Raw genomic sequence first — 23670 nt, 5'->3', positions numbered from 1 at the left:
AATTATGAAAATCTAAATGATGCTGTATATACAGCATCAAAACCAAACAAAAATATGAAAAAATATAATTAACCTGTAAACATATATGTGTATACAGAGGAAGATATGATTGGGAAAAATAAATAAAATCAAAATAAAAGAGAAATGTGTTTATGGTTCATCAAAACTAGATATTGGAACCAGTGTAGTGCCATAAGGTGTTAAAGTACCACCTGCAACACTGGCATAATACGGTGGTGCTGATTCAAGTCCTGGCTGCTCCACTTCTGATCCAGCTCTTTGCAAATGCACCTGGGAAAGCAGTAGAATATGGTTTACTTGGATCCCTGCCACCCATGTGGGACAAGTGGATGAAGATCTTGGCTCCTGGCTTAAGCCTGGCACTAGCTTTGGTCCTTGCAGCCATCTGGGGAGTGAACCAACAGATAGAAGATCTCTCTCTCTCTCTCTCTTTCTCTCTGTAACCCTGCCTTCAAGCAAAAAAAGTAATCTTCGGCCGGCGGCGCGGCTCAATAGGCTAATCCTCCACCTAGCGGCGCTGGCACCCCAGGTTCTAGTCCCGGTCGGGGCGCCGGATTCTGTCCCGGTTGCCCCTCTTCCAGTCCAGCTCTCTGCTGTGGCCAGGGAGTGCAGTGGAGGATGGCCCACGTGCTTGGGCCCTGCACCCCATAGGAGACCAAGAGAAGCACCTGGCTCCTGCCTTCGGATCAGCGCAGTGCGCCGGCCGCGGCAGCCATTGGAGGGTGAACCAATGGCAAAAGGAAGACCTTTCTCTCTGTCTCTCTCTCTCACTGTCCACTCTGCCTGTCAAAAAAAAAAAAAAAAGTAATCTTCATTTTTTTTAAATTTATTTATTTGAAAGGTAGAGTTAGAGAGAGAGAAAGAGAGAGAGAAAGGTCTTCCATCTGCTGCTTCACTCCCCAAATGACTGCAAAGGCCAGACTTAGGCCTATGCAAAGCCAGGAGCCAGGAGTTCCTTCTAGGTCTCCCTTGCGAATGCAGGAGCCTGGACACTTGGGCCATCTTTTACTGCTTTCCCAGGCTATAGTGAAGAACTGGATCAGAAGTGGAGCAGCCAGGACTTGAACCAGCACCCATATGGGATGCTGGTGCCACAGGCAGAAGCTTATCCTATTGTACTACATTGCCGGCCCCAAATAAATAAATCCTAAAAAAAAAAAACAACAACAAAAAAAACAAACAGGCATAACTTGATGTAGTGATGTGAGTCATCCACAGATTGGTTCACAAGTTTAATGCATGTCCACTCTATTTCCAAATATTTTTTAAAAATATAATATTGTTTCAAACAAAATACAAGAACCAGTATTACCCAAGATAAAAATAAAATTGAGAATTTATCGAAAGTAAGTAAATTACTGTAGCAGTGGGAGTAAGTTAGAAAGAAAATTCGACAGGATTTAGTCTCAGAAACACATACATCATCATCCAAGTCATTTCCATGTTGCTACTGAAAAGCATTGTGGTAAAATCAGTCTTTTCCATAAATACCAATAGATCTAATGAATATCCATTGGTAAAATTTGAATATTGATGCCTATATTACACCATATATGGAAACAATTCTTAATGTTAGATGTACTAACAATAAAACTTCTATAATGTAGTGTAAGAGAAGTTCTTCATGACTGAAAAAAGCCAATACTTTTTAAAGACACAAAAAACACATATGATAAAGAAAATTGCATTGCATGAAAAATTATGTTTTGAAGAACATCTACATAGTAGAATGGTTAGGTATACCTGATTATCATATAAATCCCAATGCATAGCTATCATTTTTGGAAAGAATACTTAACAATACTTCAAAACACCATGTTTTAGACAATAAGTGTGCAAATTTTGTCTGTCACTTTAGAAAACAAATATTGCTTTAAGGTTAAAAACTTCTTTTCATTAAAGGGCCTCACTGAGAAGTAAAATTGCAAGTCAGAAGAGGGGGAAAGACTTTTTAAAGTACCTAATTATTGGGGCCGGTGCTGTGATTTAGCAAGTAAAGCTGCCGCCTGCAGTGTTGGCATCCCGTATGGCCGCTGGTTCGAGACCCGGCTGCACCACTTCCGACCAGCTCCCTGCTATAGCCTGGGAAATCAGTTGAAGATGGCCTAAGTCCTTGAGCCCCTGTACCCCCATGGGAAGACCCAGAGGAAGCTCCTGGCTCCTGGCTTTGGATGGGTGCAGCTCCGGCTGTTACAGCCAATTGAGGAGTGAACCAGCAGGTGGAAGACCTCTCTCTCTCTCTCTCTTTCTGCCTCTACTTCTCGTTCTGTGTGTAACTCTGACTTTCAAATAAATAAATAAAATCTTGAAAAAAAAAATTAGCCGGCGCCACGGCTCAATAGGCTAATCTTCCCACTGCAGCGCTGGCACCCTGGGTTCTGGTCCCGGTCGGGGTGCCTGATTCTGTCCCGGTTGCTCCTCTTCCAGTCCAGCTCTCTGCTGTGGCCAGGGAGTGCAGTGGAGGATGGCCCAAGTCCTTGGGCCCTGTCCTTGCATGGGAGACCAGGAGAAGCACCTGACTCCTGGCTTTGGATCAGTGCGGTGCACTGGCCGCAGTGCGCTGGCCTCAGCGCGCTGGCCTCAGCGGCCATTGGGGGGTGAACCAACGGAAAAGGAAGAACTTTCTCTCTGTCTCTCTCTCTCTAACTGTCCACTCTGCCTGTCAAAAAAAAAAAAAAATTAAAAAGTACCTAATTACTTTTGTTTTATTTGAAAGGCAGAGAGAGGGATTGAGAACGATTTTCCATCCACCTTTCATCTGCTGGTTCACTGCCCAAATGCCTGCCAGGGACCGAGAACTTCTTCCTCCAGGTCTCCTACTTGGCTGGCAGGGACACAAGTACTTGAGCCTTCACATGCTGCCTCCTAGGATGCACATTGATCAGGAAACTGCAATCAGAAGTGGAGCTGGGGCTCAAACCCAGGCAGGCCAGTTAGGGGCAGGTGTCCCAAGCAGCATCTTAACCACTGCACCAAACACCATACTGACTTTATCTATCTGGCTGTGTATTCTTTTTTATTAAAACTTTAAAATTTATTTATATAAAGGGAACAGATTTCATGTGTTTTATATATACAGATTTAAGAACATAATGACACTTCTGAACCTACATTCCTCTCCCACTCCTCCTTCCTTATTTTTCTTTTAATTTTTGCAGTGACATACTTTGAGATTTATTTATTGGGACTGGCACTATGGCATAGTGGGTAAAGCAGCCACCTACAGTGCTGACATCCCATATGGGTGCCAGTTTAAGTCCCAGCTGCTCCACTTCCAATATAGCTCTCTGCTACGGCCTGGGAGAGCGGTAGAAGATGGCCCAAGTCCATGGGCCCCTGCACCTGTGTGGGAGATCCGAGGAAGCTCCTGGCTTTGGATGGGCACAGCTCTGGCTGTTGCAGCCATCTGGGGAGTGAACCTGCAGATGGAAGACCTCACTCTCTCTGCCTCGTGTCTCTGTAACTCTGCCTCTCAAATAAACTTATTATTTAATCATATAAGTTTATTTAATAATAAGTTTATTTGAGAGGCAGAGTTAGAGAGAGGGAGAGACAGAGAGAGACATCTTCCATCTTCTCTCTTTTCCCCCATCTTTCCCTCTCCCACTCCCTCTCCCTACCCTTACCTCTCTCTTCTCTTTTCCCTATGTTAACTCTGACTTTCAATATATAAATAGATCTTTTAAAAATTTGTTGTGCTGAAAATGTCTTGTATTTGAACTTTTATCTGTTATTCTTCAAAAGAAGTTTATTAAAAATAAAGTAAAATTATTTCTGTTACTGGAAAAGCCATATTAAGCCACATTTTAATCTATAAAGGGCACCTCAAAGGATTTATGTAGTTGTTATTTGGCCTCTTTTGTTTATATTTCAAGACGGCATAAGATGGCATTTTATCAGTTGAGGTCATTTCTATTTCATGGACTATCATAGACCCTCTAATAAAATATTTTTTTCAGTTTTATTAGCAGGGATTATAATGCCATTAATGAAATGAGGCTTAAATACTGCCTAGCTTCATTTGGTTCACCTTCTCAATCTCTACTGATAGACATACTTGAAAACTCCAGCTATGTGTCATATTGTAACACGCTTATGGAAGGCTAGACAGAAAAAAGAATAGCATTTTAAATAAGACTCTGGAATTCCTCTTAAAGAATTCAAATTTTATATTCTTTAGTTTCTAGTTACAGCCAGTTGTAAAAACAGTTTGACTTAGCCTATGCTCATCTCAGTCTTAGCCATTCATGTTTTCAACGCCAGGCAGTGAGTTGTTTCAACAATAATTCAACTGTTTAGTTTTCTTGGGTCTAGTAACCTTCACTTGTGCATTCTATAAAAATGCTTACCAAGTGTATTTTGTTTTTCCTAAGTACAAGTATTTTCCAGAGAAAATAATAAAATTCTAGAAACAAGTATGAATGAAAATGATCTTTTAAACAAAATTCAAAATGCCAAACACTGTATATTACCCTCTGTGTTATTCATTTAATCCATATAAACTTTGAGATACATATTTTATTTTTTCCATTTCATAGATGATGTAATGTTTATTTAAAATAGGTAACATGACTGGCTGGCATCATGTCACCGATGGTTAAGCTTCCCCTTGTGATGCCAGCATCTCATATCAGAGTTGGATACTAGTTGCTCTGCTTCCAATTCAGCTTCCTGCTGATGGCCTTAGGAAAGTAGTGAATAGTGAGCCTGCACCTGGATCCCCCCAGTACACTTGGAGGACCCCTGACTTTTGGCTTCCACCTTGTGCAGCCTTTGCTGTTGTGGCCGTTTTGGGAGCAATGCAGTGGATGGAAGGCTTCTCCTATGTCTCTCAATCTCTCTCTGCCTTTTGAATAAATAGTTAAATCATAAAAATAGATAACATGAGTTTACTGACTCAGTGATAAATTAGTGTCTTTGTAAGTACTTCCCTTTACAACATGTGAAGTTCTATAGTATAATTTGAACATGGAAACACCCATATCATCACAAATTTTTTACTAATATTAATCAGATGCAGTAAGAATGACTTATTATAACTGTATTTTTAACATTCTAACATTTTACATTTTATTCTAACATTTGACATTTAATTTATTTAATTCTAACATTTAACATTTTAACATTTATTTCTGATGGGAGAACAGGAGTTTCTTAGTATTCCTCTCTCCCTCCGGTTTAATTTTCTGTAAACAGCTAAAGCATTCTTTTTTTTTTTTTTTCCAGGAGCGGTTCCAAGACTGCTACTGAGAAAGCCCAGGTGGCAACCATCAGCAACAAGAAGGGTAGAGCTAACTGCTCCAAGAGACTAAAGAGCATATCAAATACAACAGGAAAGACTTCAAATGGCACCTCCGTAAGTAGAAACACACGACGCATTTATTACACAATGGCATGTGAGGGGAAGAAATTTGTTGGGGTAAGATTGAATCATTTGTGGAAAAGGAAATAAAAAGACCAGTTTATCTTTGCCAACTGAGGCAGCTGAGCAACTCAGGCAGCAATCCCTAAGTTTTATTATGCCTAACAATGATCTTAAATTCTGCTTTAAAATGCTGATTCCTGTGTCAAATCTCCCAGAGATTCTGAAACTCCAGTCTCCTGCAGTGGAAGAAAGTCCGCAGTGGTGCGGCAGGAGTGCTCATGATACATTGAGAATCATGCTCTAAACAAACAAACAAAAAAAGACATGAAGGACTAGGGAATAAAGCAACAAGTGAGTGAGCCGAATTTTTTTTTTTTTTTTTTTTTTTTTAGTTTCAAAGCCCTTTAATTTCCTTAAAGAGGAAAATAATCAATTCTTATCTCTATACCCATTTTGAATGGTTGACACGAAAGGGTAGCACAATTATTTGCCTCAATTGCAGACATTAACATATATGCATGAAGTCTTTCTTCTCCACTTCATGGGGACATATTTGTTTTTAAGCCGTGTTTGAAAAAGATTTTATAAAGGTAACACTACATGTATGACATGGGTTATGGAACAACTGATGATTCTAGGGCTGTAGTCACAGTCATATATGTTAATAGGAAAATTCATGAAGAGTCATATTAAATGAGATAAGGTCCATATAAGCTTTGTTTCTTTCCATATCAAGTCTTTCTACCAAATGAGTTCAGATTAAGCAATAGGTTTTTATGATAGTGTAATAAAAGTTTAATTTTCAAATTAATGCTATGACTATGACTTCAGTTCAAACAATGTAGGTAAGAGACTATGGAATTGTAGTTACATTCAGTTACAATAAACCTGTAGTCTTTTGGGTACATAATGCTTTCCTGGAACTGAATTAAGAACATAATATAAGATTTTTATTGCATTTTCAAAATGTTTCTGTGCAAATTATCTTATAGGTCTAATTTTAAAAGTAAATAAACTCAGGCTCAGAGATTGAAGTAGTTTACTTGAAGATAGACTGGTGGATGATGGAGGCAGGACACAGCATGACTAATTTGACTGTACTGATGGGATATGATGTCCTGTTCAAACTTTGTTTCCTTCACAACTAAATTCAGAAGGAAAAATGTGCTTCCATGGCATATAAACTCAACTTTTAAAAAGTCTTTTCATTAATGCGTACAGTTTGTTAAGTTTCTTTTATACATCTGTGCAGTTTTTAGTGCATTTATAAATATTCTAACTTTCCTTTCTTTCTGGATCATGGTATAATTTACCCTTCTCCTCTCTTAGACATTGAATTGGGGTGGTACCCATTCCAGTTTATATCCTAGGGTGGAGCTTAATGTAACTCAAAATATTAAAGAACAGCACAAAGTTTAAAATATCAGATGAATTTTTAATACACAAAAATAGCTACTATTAATTGAGGTTTATAACATAACAGTTTGTTGTACTGTTTACATGTTACAATATATGTAACATATATATATATTATATATAAGGTATATATATAATATATACTTGTGTTATATATTTATATGTAATTTCATTATGTCTTCACAACCATCCTGTTGAGATAATTTCTTTCTGCTAACACAGTTGGAAAGAAAGTAAAGCTGCCCTATAGTTCACCATCATTCCTGACTTAGTTCATCTTCCCTTTGTTTGAAAATAAAATCCATATGAAAATGTGAGTTCTAAGAAAATGCTCTTGTTCTAGAAATCTTAAAGCTGTAAATATGTAGGTTAGTGTAGGAGTAAGACAATAGCATTCTCATTTCATTGGTATTTGTTAAATATCAAAAGTATATACTTATGTGCAAAGTCAACAAAGATGATTGAAAAGCATTCCAGGACAAATCTTCTTAGAGTTTTAGCTTAAGGGGAAGGATTTGTGTGTCATGATTCTGATGTATTTCTACAAACTAGGGTAAAATATAATGGCTTTGGGCCACATAGAAAGCCATCGTTTTCTCTTCATGTAGTGTTTCTAATTTCTGAACAGAAATGCATAGAACAACAGAAACAAAATAGGAGACAATCCAACATGTGCTCACACTAACAAGTTTTTGAAAGGAGAATAAACTGAGTTAACCTACACAGGATACCTTGGAAGAGGACAGTCACGAGAGTAATACTTATTTCTTATACAACTTTATTGAGGCATAATGGATATATAATGAATGCTTTTTTGTATATTTGATGACTTTGCTTTCAGTATGTCCTTGCCTGTATTCTTTAATTTTAACCACTCTAAGAGATCAGTACTGGTACCTTAGCATGGCTTTAGTTTGTATGTTCCCCTAGTCATTGTATAGAACACCATTTCATGTGCTTATTCACTATTCACGTGTGCACCAGAGGAGGTATGTTTAGTCATATGCCAGTTTTTAAAACTAGTGTTGTTTGTTTTCCTTATTGAATTTTGAAAGCTCTGTGTATTCTAGAAAAAAATTCCTATTTGATAGATGTTTTGTATATATTTTGATCCAGCATGTAGCTTGTGTTTTTCTTCTCTTAGTATCATTTGAAGCTCAGAGTTTTACATTTTTGTGAAGGATAATTGGTCAGTTTTGATTTTCTTCTGATAATCATATTTTGATGGAATATCTAAAATATATCATCTAACCTAGGTTCATGTTTTTTTTTTTTCTTTTTCTTAAGTACTTTTTACATGTTTTATGACACTAAATTTCAGTTATGTCTCTACTACACCTTGGGGCATTTTTATTTCATGTTTTATTTATTTGAGAAGCAGAGAGAACAACTCCCATTCACTGGTTCACTCTTCATCTGCCCACGACAGCCAGAGCTGGGCTGGGGCTAAGAAAACAATTCAGGATCTTCCCACATACATGGCAGCACTGTTGTCTCCCAGGGTCTGCATTGGCATGGTACTGAAATTGGGAGCTCTTGCCAGGAAGGGACCCAGGCACATGGACACTGAATGTGTGTGTCTTAATTGTTAAACTCCTGCAGTCTTCAGTATTTTTTCATATTGTCCAAAATATATATAGAAATTCATGCATGCCTATTTTAATTTTATAATTTTATGACTTATTTTTTTTATTTGTTTGACAGGTAGAGTTAGACAGTGAGAAAGAGAGAGAGACAGAGAGAAAGGTCTTCCTTCCATTGGTTCACTCCCCAAATGGCCACTACGGCCAGTGTTGTGCCGATCCGAAGCCAGGAGCCAGATATTTCCTCCTGGTGTCCCTTGCAGGTGCAGGGCCCAAGCACCTGGTCCATCCTCCACTGCCCTCCCCGGGCCACAGCAGAGAACTGGACTGGAAGAGGAGCAACCAGGACAGAATCCGGCGCCCCAACATGGACTAGAACCCCGGGGTGCTGACACCGCAGGTGGAGGATTAGCCAAGTGAGCCAAGGCGCCAGCATGACTTATTATTAGTTTTAGAAATTTTATTATTATGTGACTTGGTATAGTTTTCTTCATATTTTCTATAGTTGGGATCCATTGAGTTTCTTGAATATTTGGTTGATATTTGAATGTAGAAAATCATCTGCAGTCATTTCCTTGTAGCTTTTTGCTGCTCTCCCCTCTCCTCTTTTGGAGACACACAAAGGCTATATTTTGCTATGTTATTGGTATTAGACTTCTTGAGGTTATCCAGCATTTTACTGGTACTCTACTCATTTTTCTTATATTCCCTTTCTTTCTTTTTGGAATGTTTCTATTCCTGTTCCTTCAGATTCACTCATCTTTTTTCTACAGTGTCTAATCTGCCATTAAACATAGCCTATATTTTTCATTCCTTGGATTATACTTTTAATATTTAGAAGTTAAATTTTGTTCTTTTAAAATATTTTCTATGTCTCTAGTATATTTTGAAATGTATATCAGTTGTAACTTTTCCAATATCCTTGTCACACTATCACATTAAACTCAAAAATTAAGGAGGATCTAAATGTTTCTACACCCTACTTGAGAAAAGCCTTTTCTAAAAGGACTGAAAGTGATAGCACTACCTCTGATAACTGAATTTTTTTTAAATAGATGGGAACTGTATGCAAGCACTGGTAGCCCAATGAGAGGCAGGGCAGATAAAGCAGGGAGTAGCCCTTTCCATCTTCTATATGCCTGGAGGAATTGAATCAGAGACATCTACTAGTACTAAAACCAAAAAAGAAGAAGCCTAGTCCTCTCTTTTAGCCAACTCTGAGATTTAGAAAATGGAGCCAAGAGAGAATCAGATACCAACTGAGCCTTCATTTTTCTTTTTTTTTTATTTCTTAAAGTGAGAAAGAATAATTGTACAAATTTATGTGATTCAATGTGAGGTTTCCATATGTGCAGACATTGTATATTGAATATTTCCATTACCTCAGTCATTTATCATTTCTTTATGTTGATGCATTCAAAATCTTCTTTTATCTATTTCAAAATATCAACATATTTTTATTAACTAAATCACTCTACTGTGCAATAAGTCATCAGAATTTATTGTTCCTATCTAACTTCAACTTTGTACCTGTTAACCAATCTGTCCTTATGCTGTTTCCCCATTTCCTGTGTCTTTTCTCTGTAATTACGGTCCCTTTATCTCTTTGAGTAGGCTTCCCAGCTCAGAAATCTTGGAGATAATTAGTGGTCAGTACATGAGATGCGATATTTGAAGGCTCACTGACTTGTAGGTGGTTTTCTACTCTAGCATGCTCTGCTGAGTGATTTTTCATGAGAAGATTCACATCCACCCACTAAACTGGCAAATACACCACAAGCTTAGAAAGAGGATTTTGAACAGAAGCAGCTTAGGCAGGCCATTATTTTTAATCACCCAGTCCTTTTATTATATAACCACAAGATGAGCATAAGTAAGAAAGCATAAATAAGTTTATTCTCTCCTAAACTATAATATGTGCCAACTGAAGTTTGCAACCTGGTTTTAAAAAATTGTTCTATATGAAGGATTAAGTAAATAGCAATAGGATGGCATTTAATTATGATCAATCTAGTGAAGGAACATACTTTTGGGTAACAGTGCATTGGCTGAAATCATTAATTATTTTTCTTAGAAAAAGTTAAACTCTCAGGAAGGTTTAGACAGGATGTCAGTCAAAGAACTCACTGTAATTCGTACCAAATATTTTTGTGTATTTAGACCCATTTAAAATCTATCTTTTCAAACTGCCCATGAAGACAAAAATGGAAACAAGGTCAAATAATTTATATAACATTTCACTGTTAGTAGTGGAGAGACCAGAATTTTCACTAGTTTCTTCTCTCTCCAATATTTGAAAACTTAACTAATACATGGTATGACCTGTTACTGAGTGAATTAAATCTTAAATTCCACTGAGGCCAGTGATACATGACTTCTGCTTCATTGTCAACAAGAACTTACGTAAGTAAGTTGTGACTGGTTGAAAGGACCAGAAAGTTAACAGATGAGTGGGATCAACTAACCCAGCCATCTGAAGCAAGCAGGAAGTGTACAACTGCAGTGAATGGCAGTCATTTCAAATTACATAAACTGTGTGACCATTTTCTTCTTTCATTTAAAAAAGGTAGAAATCTATACATTATAGATAAATCTCCATTTCTAAAAAATTAACAGTATATGAGACAAACACAGCATATTTGATACATTCATCCTGAGGTTTATGAGTGATCTTAGAGCATCTGAACCACTGAGTCGCCCTACCTATTTATATCTCCATCTCACAGAATAAAACTGAAAAGATACAGTGAATTTATTTCCCAGGAGATTAGAATCATGAAATTCTGAGGTATGGGATCATTAAAAATATTACTTTTACCTAAAATCCTTCTCATGATTTCTAAATAATCAAAGTTCCTTTGGGATTCTAAGATACTATGGTGTGTGTGGTGTGGTTTAGTAGAAGATGAAGGAAATTAGAATACATAAAAATTTCCCATATAGTGTTAGAGAAGAACATTGAGTAGTATGTAGACATGTGACTTGACTAAATAGCTTTACTTATTTTTACTATACTAATATTTCCCTGATTTTCTCTGTAGAACTGCGTTCCCAATTCTTAGTCCATGTGGTTTGAGTGGCCACACCCTTAGCTCTAAGAATACGCATGTGATCATCATAATTTTCAGTACAGACATATGTCCTAAGCTGGGAAATGGTGCATGCAGATTCAAATCCTGGATTTTCATTAAAGCTAACAAAAAAGAGTCATGCTCCCTACTTGTGGGGTTGCCAAGAGAATAGGAACATGTACCTATAGCTACTGGAAGCCATTTTGTCTCTTCAAGGAATGGACCTTCCTGAGAAAGGATTTATAAGAGAGGAAAATAGAGCTGTCACATTGAGAGACCAAGACCAAATGCTGACCATTACAATTGGATCCCTGGGATGTAGTCCTACCTAAAGCCAAACCAACTTTGGAAATTTAAGTTATGTAAGACATTCCCTTTTTATTTAAATGTCCTTTGGACATGGTACTTTAAAGTGTACTGAAAAATATTCTTGGCTTCAGTTTTCTCATTTATACAGTGACATATTTATTGGATGATCATGAAGGTAAAATAATATTAAATAATGTAAAACATGAGGCAGACTATTTCTGACAAATCTCTATACTAATGATGAAGCCATTCAATAGTATAAGTGAAATATGGATTATATAAGTCATCTAACCTCTCTTTAAATACATTCAGAGGAAGAAAATAATACAACCAGTCAAAATATTTTTATTCTAATTTGTTAAACTTTGCTAGTTTTAAAATTTTTAAGTGAATTTTTGTGTATCCAATTTGTTAAGTTTTGGTATAGTTTGATTTGGTTCTTATGGGAGTAACAATGCAGCAGAGTGGTCTACGTCTGTCAGTTATTACCATACAGGATCTATAAATTACATCGAAACAATTCATAGGTATCAGTAGTCATGGCTTCACTTGATTCCAGTTTTCTACAAATGCTGGGAAGCAGCAGGTGATGATTCAAGTGGTTGGGTTCCTGACTCTTTATCAGAGACCTGGATTGAGTTCCAGGTTCTTCGCTTCAGCCTGGCCCAGCCCTGGATGTTGCATATATTTGAGGAACTAATAAGATATAGGAACTCTTTCTCTATATATTTCCTTATCTTCATCTACCAGCCTTTTCCTTTTTTTTTTTAAGGAAAGCTTCAAAAGACATGAATTTATTTTATTTTATTGTCACTTAGAGCACAGATATTGTCAGCATTGCAATGAACATAGCTAAAAACAGAATTAAAATTAGAGATATTGCTATGCAGAGAACAACATTAAATTCCCAAATATAAGAAATTTCATAACATTTTCACAAATATGAAAGTGATCATGATTGATAGGAGTATGGCTTAACTGTGATTCAGCAATGTCTGTAGGTAATTGATTATTGATCTTGAAGATATATCCAGCATTAGCTAATCCTTCAAAATCTGTATTTGCCTTCTTTTGAACTCCATAATTTATTTATTTATTTTTAGTTTTTTAGCTTTCAACAGATTCAATACAGTTCACTGATAAAATTCTAAGAATATAATGACTCTCCCTTCCTCTCTCTCTCCTATCCCCTCACTCCCTCCCACTCTATTTCTTTTCAAATAAAATAAAATAAATAAATATTATAAATAAAATAACAGTCTGCATTCACGAGAAGGTTTGGGCAGAAACATGACTGACTCTGAATATAAACTCACCATAATCATGTAGACAAGTATTATGGTAATGCATGAGCATCAAGTGTCCAAACTGCTGTGGACAGTACTCAGTACTCTCAGCAGAGATCATGCAGAAGCTATCTGTAGTTGGGTATGCAAGTGAATTAAGTAGGAGGGTAAAGAATTTTCTTACTATTTTATACTGCTTTGAATGAATAATCTAGACTTGAAGCTTATTGGAAGTGATACCCATGCCTCATTTAACTTTATCTCTTAGTACAGTGTGTCTTATATACTTATATAATATATGCTGATCAAATACCAACCAAATAATGAACATGGTATCTAAATTAATAGTATCTTGGTTAATGAACTCAGTGTTGGATCTCATTATCATGTTTTGATGGAAATTCTTGAAGTGGCTAATTTTCTTCTTATAGAACGGAGTACAAATGATCCCATAAATTTATATAGTGCTTTTCAATTACAAAGTTATTTTCAGACGAGATCGGGCGCGTATATACTTCAGTCTCATTTAAGTATTCCAAATCTTATACGGTTGAATAAATAGGTATTTCAATCCTTGTTTTCAAGCCTGGGAACTGGCTCAAAGAAGCTAGAAATTTGTCCAAGTTCATGCAGTTTGCAGAGATGGTAGTAGAAAGCAGGTTGTCTGACACCTAATCCAAAATTCTCTCAAGTCTGCTTTTTGGGTTAGAAAAATTATTCAGGGCTAACATTGCGGTGTAGCTAATAAAGCTGCTGCTTTTGATTCTGACATCCCATATGGGTACTGGTTCGAGTTCCAGCTGGTCCATTTCTGATCCAGCTCTCTGCTAATGCACCTGGGAAAGCAGCAGAAGATGGTCCAAGTTCTTGGCCTCTGCACCTATGTGGAAGGCCCAGAAGAAGCTCCTAGCTCCTGATATTGGCCTGGCTCAGCCCTAGCTATTTTGACCACCAGTGGATAAAGATCTCTCCTCTCTTTTTCTCTGTGTCTCTCTGTAACTCTCTGTCTTTCAAAGAAATAAATGCATCTTAAAAATGCATACTTCAGGTAAAATCTATACTGCCACAGTGGAGACTGCAACTCCCTAATATTGTCACCGTACAAAGACTTTGAGTAGGCATAACTTCCAAAAAAAAACAAAAACAAAAACAAAAACAAAAAACCTGCAGTGTTAGTGTGATGTATCTCAATGAGAGTTCAGTGTCTCTTAGGCCTGAAAAAGGACTCCTGAGGAATTGAAGGTTGATGGAAAGGATGAATACAATAGCAAATGACTATCATATCTAGATTTAAAGACAGATTAGTTATGTCTGGATTCAAAGCTCAGGTCTTAATGAGCCAAAAATTGAATATAACATGGAAAAACAAGCTTAAACCATGCAGCATCTGTCTCATCATTAAGGTTGCACAGATATGGGAACAAAGGCTCCCCAAGTGAATTCCAGCCGGAGTGTTGGGAGGGCAGCTGATTCTTGCAGACAGCACACTCCCACGGACCTCTATCTGGAATGTACTAGATGACACAGACATAGGAAGAGACATCAACTACAAGGAAGAGGGGTAGGTGGAGGTGCGTTAACAGACTGAAATAAGCCTTTGAAGCATCACAATGAAGAACTATAACACTTCTTAAACAGGAAAGTGACTTTACCTTCAAATTATATTCCAAACTTACACTAAGTATAGTATTTTAGAATTAAGATATTTTTAGGACAATGATTTCTTCATTTAGGAAAATAAAAGTGAGAATTGACAGATTTTTTTTATTGATATAATCTGGTACAGTAAAAAATATATAAATTTCTGTGTACAATGGATGCTTCACAAGTTTATAATATAGAGATTCTTGTAAAAATTGTTCAAAATTCAATTAGTTCTGGCTGAATAGCATTCCGTTGGACTGTGGGCTGCTAAAAGGAAATTTATCTCTATGAGGCTTGGCAGTGGCACTTGGAATATAAGAGGTCTTAAATAACACACTGGACTGAGCTGACTTGGAGAAAAGAGTTAGCCACAGCTTTTGGCCACTCCCAGTGAAGTTAGTGGCAATGCACAGATGCATACAAGAAGTCTGTTCAGGCTGAACTGAGCCTGAATCCCACCTCTTCCAATCACTTGCGATTGACCTTGAACCAGTTACTTATCCTTTCTGATATTTAGTATTTTCATCTATAGAATGGCTCTGTTAAGCCCATTGCATGGAGTAATTGAAAGAATTAAAACTGGTGCTAAAAATTAACTATTATTTAAAAAGCAAGACTTTTTTTTCAATTTCTTAGAACTTTTCCCCAAAAGTCAGGTGCATTTTCTTTAGAACAGTGAAAAGCCTGAGCCAGTTAGAAAAATAAGCCATCTATTTATCTGATATGTTTTGAATGGGTTCCTCTACTAATTCCTGTAATTCCTAATCTGTATTCTCTGAATACTGCTCAAGTTGGGTGAAATTCCACACTAAATAAGGCTTTTAGAAATAAGGAAGCTTATGCCATTAGATTTCTGTCAGGTGGCCTCTACACTTTTTCTTTTCATCAATTAACACATGGCGGGGTGGGTGGTGGTTTCAAGACACAACTGAGAAACTGAAGCATCCCAGTTGAACCTGTCTTTGGAAAATTCTCAAAGTAGTTTGTTATGTGCCACCTAGACAAACTGTTCCTTTTTCTTTTTGAGAATAATTTAACCTAACATATGACCTGGAGCTCTGAACTTGCACTGAAACTGAAATTGGCAAATCACCAGCCAGGGCTTACTTCTTCACCTGCAAGATTAGGACTTGCTTTCCCCCTATCCAAGAAGATAGGATCTTTGTCAAAGTCTGTACTGCAGGATTAGATGACAGTCATGCATGCACTACTGCTTCACGTCCTGCTGCTTGCAGAGAAGATTTTACAAAAGCTGACAGTTGTATAACCTTCTGACTGCCTGCACTTACATGACCAGCCAGGAAGAACGTGTGCAGTAGAAAGGATTATAATAATGATAATTGTATTACGTTTTTGTAGTTGAAAGTATTTACTACCCCTTTCTGCCACATCCATCCCTGAAGGGACCTTCCCTGGTAAAAGGAGTATGCATCTCATCTCATGGACACTAGGCTTTCCTAGATTTGCTTTGCTTAATAGTTTGTGAGCCAAAATTACTTACTCTTGTCAAAGCAAAAGCTTTAAGAATAATTTTAGCCTTGTGTTATTTCACCTGCTGCCCATGAAATTGCCATATCAGTGAATGAATAAACACAGAAAGGAGAGCAATATTGACAGTATCAAGGTTTTTGGGGGTAGCTTTATAACACAGAAATTTTGAAGGCTATTTGCTACTTAAGCATAATCTACTTAAAATGTCAAATAAAGACTGATTCTACCATACTTGTATAAAATCAGTTTAGACAATTAGATGATGGAGGACAGAGATAGAGGTATGTCATAATAGTAGCAGAAAATCAAAGTCCACACTAGATAAAGAAATAGAGCCAAGGGCAAGTCTGCGTGCAAACACAAATGTAGAAACAACCCTAGTGTTTGAGTCATCACACAGTTGAACCTAGGCTCTTAGAAAACATGATTTTTTAATAACTTACTACAATATTTGGATAAGATCATTACCCTCTATAGAAACCTTTTCATAAGGTAGATTGTACATGATTATCTTAACATGAAAAATGAGAATTGAATTATAGAATGCCTCTGAAAAGTGAATGTTATATGATGGCAGTAATAGATTATAAATGCTTATTTATTATTATCATTATTGCTATTTTGTAAAGGTAGTGCTACCACTAATATTTTAACAGAATGCTAATTCACTGCACCATTCACATCCAGTCACAAATATACAATTAAGCTATTTAACATTTTTAAGTTAATAAACTAAGGTCATTGTATGTCCTCTTGATTGCAAGCATTCTCTAGGAATACCAACTGTCCTTCTGCTTTCTCAAAGCATGTCACAATCATTTCCCTGTCTCCATCTACTTCTCATTTACAGTCAGTCCAATTGGCATCTACCTTCACTCATTTGTCCCACAATAAGTCTATATTTCCCATGCTGTATACACATTTTCAGACCTTAACTAATTTGCCAACCATCTTGTATCAATGTCTTCGGTCTATTTCCCCCACAGTTGCTAACTAAGAGCTCCACGAATGACAGATGAAATAAATCTGATAATTTCTGATACTGAGATAAGAATATAGGAGAAAAATTTTGTTAGGGACTCTTGGAGACTTAGAAAGCCTTAAATAGTCAGAAGAAGTTTGCAAATATGAGGAAACACATGAGGTGTTTTGGAGATGAGAAAGACCTTCAAAATCATCTAGTACTTTCAAAAATTTTTTGAAATGAAGAAACTATGAGCCAAAAGAGGAATTTACTTGCTAAGGGTCATTCAACCATATGGTGACAAGACCAAAATGGTAACCCCTTAAATAGGAATCATAATTTTTGCCCTATACCCAGCTGCCTCATTTCATCATAAAAAATGAAGAATAGGGCTTTATTACAGAACAATAACTGTGTAGATTTTCAGAAAACTACAAAAGAACAAAGTGTTAATTGGCAATGCAAGACTACTAATCAGTATTGTCCAGGAAATCAGCAACAAAGCTTTCAGCTGCTTAGATGTGAGTAGAAAAAGAAAAAGAGAAGACTATAGAGACAGATGTCCACATACAGAACTTCACAACTTTATTTTTATCCAAATCCATCTTCTATGGAAGTGGATAACAGAGATAAACTGAATGACCTTAAAATTGAATTGCATTGCTTATGCTAGATATTTATGATAAATAAATCCAGTTATAGAATGTTAAAAAGAGAGACATAGATTGGGCAAATTCTAGCCCTTCGTTACAATTCATTTAATATCTGCTTTCAGACAAACTTGGTTGGATCATCATTTTCATTTCATTTCTTACTATTGTTTTATGATAGAAATTCATAATATATCTATAGAAATATTCATTTCTGAATATATTTATGTGCTTTCATTGGCAGATTAATTATCCTTAATTTCCTCCCATTTTGAATAGAGATGTATATGTACATTATTTTCAAAAATAAGGAATGAGCTATTAAGAAGAAAGAGATTTAGTCCTAAAATGGAACCAAAAGTGGTAGGGACTTGAGTAAACTGAAGGCTGTAAGCCCCTGTCCTCCATTCTTGAGACAGGTGCTGACTCAGCACTATACAGTTGTTTTAACTTGGAAATGAGAGCCCTGCTGCTGCTAAAAAGTTTCTCACTTGGTATTATTGTTATATCTCAATATAATCACTATCCCTACAGGTTAACATGGTGTTGATGTATGCATAACTATTATTTCTTATAAGTCATCGTTGCATGCCTCTGTAAAATTAGCTTTTATTAACACTAGCTTTCTGTTTTAACTAATTCATCCCTTTACATAATATATTTATGAAAGGCTATGAAATAAAACTCTTCACCCAGAAAAATAGTACTGTTTCACTGAATGTCCTTGAACAAATAACTCAGCAACTCTAAACTTCAGTTTTCTCATTTATGAAATAGAAAAAATATTACCTTTCTCAGAGACTAGTTGTGAGAAATAAAATAGTGTAATACATAATGTACTGATGCTAAAACATCATAAAGCCCATTATCCCTTTCTAGCATACAACTGAGCTACATTTTCAATCCCCTTTTTATCTCCATGGGAACATACAACTAGATTTTGCCAGTGGAATATAAGCAGAAATGACAAATGTCACCTTGAAACAAAGCACTTTTCCTTGAATATTCCTCCACCCCTTAAAACCTTATTCACTAGTTAGTGTCAGAACAACTTTAGAATGTCAAATTCAGAAGTGTGATTTTAATATAATTTATTGATATTTGAGAATTGAATAAAAAGAAAATAAGTTGTCATTTTTGGTTAACATGTTTAAAAAACAGTTGTAGTAACATTTCACTAGCAATAAAACAGATAGACATATTGTTTTCCCTAAATCAAAAAACCTAAATATAAGTGTGTGCTTTTGCATTTGCCTTGCTTTGAAAACTTCAAAAAAGAAAAGCATTCTAGGAATACATACATTTGTACAGAAAATATCTTCGAGGACATGAGTAGGTGTGAAGGACATGGGCATTGATAAAGCACCTAATCAAATGCAAAATGCACTCCCATTAGAGATAAGGAACTTTCATCCCCGTGAGGGAAAGTTACCCAGGTCTGCTCAGGGGACTAGCTCTATTTACAAAATTCATACATTTTCTTCTCCTGAAGCCAAAGTTAACTTTTCTAAATTGAAGCTTAAAAATAAAATAAAAATCTATTACTGTACATACATCCATTGCTTTATTTTAAGACATGTTGCTTTACATAGTTTGGAAATTTTAGTATCGACTAAAATAAACTCTCAATTCCCAGAGACTATAGTAACGAAATACTGAGGGTTGGAGCTGCAGTTGTTGGTTTCCCTTATCATTTTTGGCTTATTTTTTTCCTTTCAACCTCTTCAGTGAGAAAACGACCACCAGTCTGCATCTTTTTATTTTCTTTTCTCTTTACCTTAAAATAACCTACTTCAATGATGAATAAAGTTATATTTGTGTCTCCTTCATTTACCAAGGAGCTATAAACTAAAGTATGTCTAGAAGCTGAGAACCATTTTTTGTTTGGAAAATTATTTTGTTCACACATAGACATTGATGGAGGCATAGAAGTCTGGAGTTGAGGTTGTTATTAAATAATGAAATGAAGATGAGCAGAGATGCTGGCACAGGTACAACCGATCCAGAAAATCTCTGAGAAGGGAAATGGAGAGGTGACAGAGTGTTGTGCAATGCTAGAAGGCATAGAACAGATTACAGATATTTTAGAAATCTGGCAATAAGCATGGACTTCATATATGGAGCTAGTGTTTCTAAAATTATTATGAATATGTCACTGGTGGAAAGGAAGATACATTTAATGAAACAGATTTTTTTCATATATATACGTTTCTTATAATAGAAATCAAGAAAATATAACAAGCCACTGGTGGAAGAAAAGATAAATTTAGTGAAACATAGATTTTTTTCACATATTTATATTTCTTAAAATAGAAATCAAGAAAATATAACCAGCACATGGTATCTAAGCCCCAAAAAGTGTGCTAAAAATAATTATGGAATTAAATTATAGTTAATGGACATCAGAATACTGAAAAATTGTGAATATGTTTCATGAAACCTTGGCATTTTAGATGCATTTCTAAAGACAATATAGAAGTTTTAATCATAAGAGGGATATAATGTATTTCTTTATGACTGCTTATGATTTCAGTTGGATCCCAAGAATGTAGGTTCCTTCAAGAATTTCCTTGCCCACTTATTCTAAGTTTTTCTGGTCTGTGTTCAGTAAAGCCATCAGGGAGAAGGTGCCTTAACATTATAGAAATGAGTTGGTAGGGATGAATTAAGAAGCCATTGAAAAAAGAAAAGAGATTGCAAATTCGATGTGAGCATCAGATTGACCAGTAAAGTTCAGGAAAATATTAAGTGATTAGTTCTGTCACAGTCTGTGAAATTTTAGGAAACGGTGCTGGAAAGTTCCTGAAGTAGGATTCTCATATTTTAGGAACAACAGCTTGTGCTGAGTTGAACTTAGAGAATTCTTGAGACATTGTGTAAGTTCTACCTTAGCGACTCATTGGAACACAGTGGGAGTAAAATAGTGTAATGAAGAACATGAGTGCAGAGATGAATTTATGTCCCAGTGCTTGCCCTTGATCCCTGTAAATAAATGAACCCTGTAATGTCTCAGCTTCCTCATATTCAGCGATACCATTGGTGATGATGATCGTAAATATGACTATGTCCATGAGAACTGAAGTAGGTCATTAACCCAAAGTATCCACTGTCACGCATGTAGTTAATGCTCAAAACTGGTACTTTATGATTAATGTTTAAAACATAGACTGTTGAAGAGAAAGACTGATAGCAGACATAACTAAATAAGCTACAGACATAGTCTATATAAGAACAGACAAAATCGTGAACTGGGACAGTGGCAGTAAAAACCGAAAAGAGGACAGTTATACAAGATATTTCAGAAGCATAAGTGCCTTCATGATTCATTAAATGTGGGAGGCAGAGACATGGCTGAGTGTTCACGCCTGCCTCGCTGGGACAACCGTAGTGTTTTTACCAGATGTAGAACAATCAGAAAGAGATAATGATTTGGAAGTGAAATCATGGATCTAGAATCTGTTCTAATGTATTGGCTATACATTGAACGTATTCTTCAATTTTTATCCATCTACCACCAAGGAACTATTTCTCTCAAGTATAGTACAGATGACAAAATCAGTGGGAAAGGAGATGACTCAGTTGAAACCAGGACTGTCAGATAGCATTAAATTACTGGTGAGAAAATTATTTCCTCTGAACTGTTCCTTGTATCCTTCTGTTCACATCAAAGAGAATGTTTGACTTTGGTACTAGGTACACTTCACCATAATTCTGTCTTTCAACATATTTAGAACTTGGGGGAACATTTAAGTATGTAGTTGTTTTAAGAATAGTAGTTTTTGTTACTTTTTTTTATCAACTTGAATATATAACAAATGCTTTTGGCCTTACAAGTATGGTCTTGATATGAACTTTCTTTTAAAAATCCCATTCATTTTACTAAAAGCTATTAAAATAATACAAAGTAAAAAATCCCGAGGAACCAGCAATACTTCCAGCACTTGCATAAAACAAAAGTAGAACAAATGGAAGTTAGAAAACCTTCACTAAGCTATGTTATAATTTAAGCAATGGTCTCACCCAGTTACAACATAGGCTTCTTCAAAAAGATAGATACATTTTTATGTCAAGTTTGTAAGAGATCCACATTATAATAATGCTTTGGTTCAAAAATTTGTAATTAATACTGTAATTTGTACTGCTGATGATTTCCCAAGAAAATTAACATGACTTAGTTATGGGTAAAAGCTATGCATCAGAGATTAAGAATGACATCAAAAATCAAACAAAATATAAAACACTTTCATCACTACAGAATCAATTGTTGAAAGAGGAGGTTACTTCTCAATATCAGTGCCAATTTTTCATTCAATCCTAGATTTTCACAGAAGCCATTATAATGATACTGCATACAAAATGCTAATCAACAGGAGTGGAAAAGAAGGCCATTGTAGAGAGTAATCACTCTGTCAGCAGTTGAAAGGAGTTGACCAGATCTGTTAAACTATGCTATACAATGTCAAATATTTTCAATACAATTTTGTCAAGATTTTCTTGGAAAGATTAATAGCCTTGTAGAACTTTGGTGTTTTTCTTAGCCATGCTTAAACTAAGTAGACAATTTCCCCCAAGCAGTATCTCTTAATAGGAAGGAAATACCCTATGTCATTCTTAATATGAATTATTGAGAAGGGGAAATATTAGGCCCTGTGATATAAAACCAACTCTTTTATTGCTATTATTTGATTTAATACCACCCTGGGCTCAAAAAAGACTGAAAACATGCTATTCATAAGTTTATGAATTCTATTTTAGGGTGCAGAAATAATTATAGAAACATGAATATACAATAGAATTTAATGCTCGATTTCCTATTCTGGAAGCACACAGATTTGGAGATTATTTTTACACATTTTCTTCCCTTTACAGATGGAACACTTCAGTTCAGCAATAATCCTTAACTTTTTATTCTGGACTATATAAAAGATTGTTGTGGTATAGAATGCAGAAGGCCACTTTTAAAAATATAATCAATTACTCTGACCTTTCAGATTCCTTTTGAAAAGCAGTAGAACCTTAATACTTGAAAATGCTGAAAACAATGTTAGGGCCAGTAAACGCTATAATTTAGAAAATGTTGTTTTTCAGCATAGACTCTTAAATGTCTGTCTTTGTGATGGTCTTTTATTTGCCTGTCTACGTACAAAGGCATAGGACTTATTCCAATTTTTTCATGATAAAAATATGTTCTATAAATTATAGACAGGAAACAGATATGTGTGAATGAATCAACAAAAATAGTTCAAATCATAGAAATGTATTTAAATGAGAAATTTTAATAGATGGTAAGCTGAAAACACAATGTTCATACATGAAATTTGGACATATTTAAATTCATATGATTTAGAAAGCATATTAGGAGAACTCTGCCCACACAGTGTGTTTGTCACTTCAGAGGGTTCCAACTGGCAAGCCATGGGATGGATTTAGTCTGGAAATTTGTCTAGCTCTCTGCACATAGTATTTTTAATCCATTAATGCCATTGAAGATTATGATTATCGTATTTAAATAATGATATTTAGCTTCTTTTGAAAAATCTGAAATTCTGACCACATTATGCCTCATGCATACTTGAAAATTGAAATTATTAAGACCTGTTATTGGTTGAGTACTTCCAAAAGTGCCTGATATCATTGTAGATATTTTACTTTTTACTACTATGATTATGCTTTATATTACTATTTGCATTCCCTTAATATTTCTGTAATGTGTTTTTTTTTTTTTATCCATAGAGATAGCTTGAAAAGCTGATCTCTCCAGAGATTCAGTAAATTTGCCTGATAACAATCAGTTATCTATAGCTGCTAACTGATGAGTTGGGATTTGGTCCCAGGCCTGTCCAATATCCCAAATTTAGTCTCTTATCCAC

At 35.7% G+C, this 23670-nt stretch overlaps 1 protein-coding gene across 2 annotated transcripts in view; it reads right to left on the bottom strand.

Moving 5' to 3' along the window:
- GABRG2 (gamma-aminobutyric acid type A receptor subunit gamma2) overlaps nt 1–23670 on the bottom strand; it is a 104029-nt gene that overhangs the window by 37559 nt on the left and 42800 nt on the right. The gene's annotated exons all lie outside the window — the stretch shown is intronic.

The sequence above is a fragment of the Oryctolagus cuniculus genome, chromosome 6 (genome assembly GCF_964237555.1).
Source record: "Oryctolagus cuniculus chromosome 6, mOryCun1.1, whole genome shotgun sequence".
NCBI lineage: Eukaryota > Metazoa > Chordata > Mammalia > Lagomorpha > Leporidae > Oryctolagus > Oryctolagus cuniculus.
This window is presented reverse-complemented; position numbering and strand designations above follow the sequence as displayed.